This window comes from Wolffia australiana, chromosome 4, assembly GCF_029677425.1.
Source record: "Wolffia australiana isolate 7733 chromosome 4, ASM2967742v1".
Classification (NCBI taxonomy): Eukaryota; Viridiplantae; Streptophyta; class Magnoliopsida; order Alismatales; family Araceae; genus Wolffia; species Wolffia australiana.
The window spans coordinates 5,713,394-5,719,470 of NC_135838.1; positions in this window are offsets into that span (position 1 = coordinate 5,713,394).

Consider the following 6,077-nt stretch of genomic DNA (forward strand, 5'->3'; position numbering starts at 1 on the left):
GTTTGAGAGAATTAAGGAGATGGACAATTTTAGGGAGTGGGAGAGAGAGACAGAGGAACATTAAGGAATTTACTTAGTGAGAGAAAGATAGAGTAAAAATAGAAGGCGAGCGGGAGAGAGGAAGAGAGTGATAAATGATGGAAAGAGAGAAAGAGATATAAATCCGCAGATAGAGAGATAGAAAAGAGAGAATGGTAGATTTTTTTTGAAAAGAAGAGAGATAATGGTAGATAAAAGAGAGAGACAAATGAAGCGAAAGGAAAAGAGATTGATGAATGATGAAACGAGAGAAATCAAGAGGGAGAGAGTATAATATGCATATAGGGAGAAACATAGAACTACAGAGAGAATAGAGCAAAAGAGAGATGGAGATAAACGAAGAGAGAATGATGTAGATTGATGAATCGTTGAATGAGAGATTGAGGAGAGAAATTTAGACAATGGGGGAATGGGAGAGGAGAGATTGAGGATTACCTTGCGCCCTCCACTGCCGTCCACCATCCGCCGCCGTCCGCTGCCGTCTGTCTGAGCCTTGGCGCCTCCGCGGTCTGACTGTGTATTTCCAATTCAAACTTTTGAATCGAAAATACACGGTTGACTTGTTAACGTAGGTCAAAAATCCAATGTGGATATCGGTTTTCGATATCCACATCCGATATCCGGTACCGTCATCTGTCCCCTTGAGACGGAGACCGATGTCGATATTGGGACGGATACCGGTATCGAATATTGATAGTGTAGCAACCGATATCCGATAACGATATCCGGTATCCGGATATCGAAAAAAATGGATGCCAGAAATTTCATTTCCGGTATCCGATACAGCATCCGTCCCGATACTGGCATCTGATACCGATATCAGGACGAGCAAAGCCTACCAGATATACAGAGAACCTTAGAAAATTAGTAAATAGATGAATTTTTCATACGATAATTTTAAGAATCTAATTAAAACAACGAGATTACAGCTAATTTTTTTTTAAAAACCTAATTTACCCTCACCTCCTTGTAGGGAAGGCCAGTCGTCATCCGTCACGTCACAGGTCACGGCAACGTGACGGAGACAAAATGAAGGGCCCGTGATGGTGACGCGATGACGGGGGGGCCTTGGACGAGTGACGTGATGGGACGGCCGTCACGGATGACGGCCATGAGGATTTTTAAAAATGACCAAAAATCTTAAAAATCGTTAAATTTAAGCTTTTCGATGGCCGAGATTTTGCCATGCAATGTCGCTAACTCGATTTCTTGGCATTTTGCAGAAAAATACCTGCATTAATTCGCGCACAATAAAGGATACCGTCCAAAGATAATTGGAGATATGCCCCTCTAATTCTCTCTCCTCTGCATGGTTGTTTTTCCCGTCACACTGATGGTGACGCCATCAGGTGACGGGGATGTGACGGGGACGCCGCAAACCATGACGGTGACGCGAACGTGATGGATTTTTTTGAAATTCTCAGAAGTGTGACGGGACGGTGACGTGACGAAACTTTTTTCACGTCACTGTCTGTCATGGATCGTCATCCGTCCTGTCACGTCTGGTGCGTAACGTCCCCAGGACAGATGACGAACCATCATCCGTTCAGTCTCTTTCCAGTCATCGGTCGTCCTACACTCCCTTTTGTCTTGTTCGTCATCAGTTGCCCGCGATTTACTCTAGGTTTACTACTGCCAGCGATACATGCTACGATGACTGACCAAATCCCATCCACCCGTCACCAATCATTGGTCCCCAAACCATACTCTTGGTTTTCCTTTGCCTGACCAAACTTTAAAAAATATCTTCATGAAGCAATGAGAAGTATGGACAGACCCCAGAGTTCATGATATGATTCAGAATTCTGTGACGCCATTTTTTGAGCTGAGGTTGTGCAAGTAGTAAACTATTTAATTTCTTCAGGAACGAATAGAGATATTTTTTCAGTGAAGTTTAAAAATTTTAATAGATTTTCTCTCCACAGGATCAACCATACGCTTGTGGCATTGATGTTGGCCATTTTTAAAATTTAACATAGAGGTTAAATGACAAGATTTCATAAAAAATATAGAAATAAATATTTTTACTGCAGAATTCAGATTGTGATTGAAACAGTGATAAAAATACTGATTGTGATCTCCTGAGAGAAAAATAAAAGGTAAAATATAATATAAAGAGAACTAAGGAGAATTCAGAGATCTTGTCATTTTTGTCCCGTTATTAGATGCTAACTTTTATCATAGATCAAAGGTCAAAGAATATTTAAGAGCAGGAAAAGTGCACATTATAGAATAGGAATCTCCAATGGAGTCCTTAGAGGCTAATCGAGAAGTGGAATAATCCCAATATAATACCCATATTGTTGGCAAAGGAAATAGGGCAGCCTATTGAACATCACAAGGCAATATGTATGAAAAAATGTAACGTTGAATGCCTTAATTATCTATAATGTTGATGGATCATTTTGAGAGAGAGGAAATAGGGATAAAGATAATACTGAGGTTTTATACACATATCCTTCATTCTACTCCATTTTAAAGCTAGATATCTATATATACCTAGACCGAAGCTATTGATTTTGTAACATACCTATTTACTTTTATGTTTTTAAATATTCCATCGATATTATAGAATAAAATAATAAAATTTAGGTATTATACTCATCAGAGGTACAATCATGTGATAGTATGTGCCCACAATGTGCACACACCATGGAAGCCGTAAGAGTTGTCATAGCAATAAATGGTAACTCTTGGTGGACAAGTTTGATGGATCCTATTTCTTTTCAAGACTATATTTTTATATCAATAATACAGATTTTATTCATATTAATGTCTTATTATATATTTTCCGCACCCATTGAAACACCAGTCTCTTTCTGGTCAATAAATGACTGTTAGGGATCCAACAAGCCTAAGATTGCTTATGAATTAATCTTCCCATTTCCTGTCATTGAAGTGTATGTATATGTCCACGTGCTTCATTCTCACTTGACACAAGATCATGTAGCATAGTACTCGCCAGTATTTTTCTCTCATTAACGATGAGAAAATGGATTTCTAATTTCAGTTAAATGAGCATACCTCTTAACAGCTCCCGTTCTCCAACTCCATTAGCTCAACTTCTGTGCTAGATTGCGGCATTATTTTCCTTGCTCTTCCGTGACACCAAATTTTCTTCTATGTTATAAACTATATCATACTACTCCTTTGTTGTATTTGTATACTAAATAATCACCATTCGTATGAGTGATTTTGGTACACTGCATGAGCACTAACAATACAAGCTATATCAGGCCGTGGATAAGAAGCCTTAATCTACCAATTCACCTTTGAGATAATTCCTGGTCAAATCCTTCCACTTAATTTTCAATAGTTAATATTGAGGTACTTCGTATGGCCTTTCCAATGGTTGGTTATCTTTTTAGATAAAAATAGGCCATACAAAGAATATGAAATTTCAATACCAAGGAAATACCTCTGCATTCTTAAATAATCATATAAATTCCTATTATAATTTCTCATATTGAACTGTTATTACATGTAGTAACAAGGAACCACCTCGAGTCCAACAGTTTTATTAGGTACTCTATTTGTTCTTTCCTCTCAAATTTCACTTGAATGGTAAAGAGACTTATCATTATGATTAAATAGTTAGAATTATTTTTCCATAACTTCAGGAATCAAAGTCTTTGTCTTTATGTTTTCATTTTGTCCATTAAAATGTTATCTTTTTAAGCTCGGCTCAGGAACTTAATCCTTGATAGAAAATTCCATATTGAATTATTCGACTCACCATTACATTTTCGTGAAATGTAATATCCTTGGAATAAAAACATTAAATTCAGGTTTCAGACTAAGGATAAAAAGGTAGACTTTATTTCTCAATGTTTTCATGATGTACAATGAGTAAGGAGTAGGATGCCGTTAGTGATTTAGTTGATTACAAATAGCAACTAGACAACCATCATAATAACTGACCTATGTTCTAGCTTGATCAGAAACGTGGTGGATACTAACGCATCCTTGTTCTCAGGCAAAGTCGAGCAGAAATCTCCCATCATGCCTTGCAGGTGGGCTTACATTCCACCATGGTTCAAATATCCGAGGTGGCTGAATCCAATACTATCCATGTATTTGTATTTTAACAGTAATATATTAAATTTTTTATGAACTATTTATTTCTGGTCCATATTTTATCAAATGATCATTAAGATTCCTCAACGACAGTTTTTATGTACGTAATTTAACCACTAGAAGAGATAACGTTCATTTAGCAACTCGTGTTAAAAAAATATGCCAGGGTACTCAAATAATTTTGATTTTCCTGCTGCAATCTTCCCAATATCAAACTCTCCATGCAGCTTGCACACATACAAAAATGCTTTCTGCATCATCACATCTACTCTGGCCAACCTTCTAATGAAGCTCACCACCCAATTAACTCGCCGGCCACCATAGTATGTCTATCATGAAGGATATGTGCTCTACCCCGATCAGATACTGTGCTCGAATGTTATCGCCTTGCATCAAAAATAATAACACACTTACACTGCTAGACTGTCCAATTAGGATAATTTTCTCTCTCCCTATCTCTCGTCTCTTAAGTCTATATATGACAATGGCATCCTGCATTTCTTGGTTATTCAAGTATTTTATCTTTTGATTCTCATATTATGGGAGCAAAAAACATTTTGCTACTACTGCCGCTCACCTTGCATCACTATAATAGCCTTATTGCATGGTCTGCTATTTTTGCTTGAATGCTAGTATTACTGCCCTACTGTCCACTCCACTGGGCTAAAAAACCTCTTTACATTTTGATGCACACCACCTTGACACTCTTGCCATTTCTCTCTCTTTATTGTTTGTACCATCCAGCTGCCTCCTGCTCTATGCCTCCATGTGCCCCATCATTTTATGCCATTCTCCATGCCCACTTATTATCCGCACTAGTTCACCTACCCTCTTTCATCCAGTGCCATCATGACCATCGTACTTTATTGCTGATACATGACCTATCTTTTTTCTTACGCTTGTGTCACCACCGTGTCTAACTGCAGATTGAATGTTTGGCTCGTTATCATTGTCATTGATCTTCTCTTTCTGGCCCTACATGCATAGTTAAACATACTCATTATCCATGTTGGGAGTTTTGTGTGCTCAATGGACCCGTCATGACATACAACTTTGTTGGGTCATCATTAGCCACATCATCCCAACCATGACATCATCATCTGCCTGCACATTACACATCACCACATGTGACTATATTCTATTTCATCATGTGCCATGTTATTGATGTTAGTGCCACCTACCCTATCATCCAATCACACCATATCATTACATATCACCACATAATTTTATCAATTACTACCATGTCAGTGCATACCACTAGGTTATCTCATCTTCCCATGTCATCACCTAAATCACCACATAATCACTTACTACCATATGCTATACAATCAACTTCTACCACATAATCACCAATTGCCACATGGCATATCACTATCATGTGCCATGTCACTGCCACTTGCACACCGTTGTCTTTTGGTGCGCCATCATCTCTTGCCACTACTGAGAAAAGCAGCAAACCAACTTTATAATAGCAGAGTTTGAACTCACATCCATTCATAATGCAAATAATCTCCTTTACCCACCCAGTGATCCACATGTGTAACTGTGAAATAGATATTTTCTTATTTGTGTAATATATCTACTGGAGTGCCTGCCAGCACCCCCGCTCACGCGCCCTACAAAGAGTCAACCATGTACTTGCAAACACACCTTGTTTTTCACCCATGTGGGCACTACCTCCTCCTGTGGCTACTACATATGTCGTGTTGATGATCACCATCTCCATCACTCCTAATGAGTTTGAGTCTTAGAAGCATCATAAGGTGTGAAAACTTTCTAATCCTATTTATCCATTTTAGGTACACATGGTCATATCACTTAGAAGAATTCATGATAGATCTTCAATTAAGAATGTCAGCCCATATAACAAGAATTCCTTCCTTCATTTTCAACCTCATTCATAACACTCCCCATCCTCCCATATCCGTTGCACTTGGTTGATTCTTTTATGACCATCATCC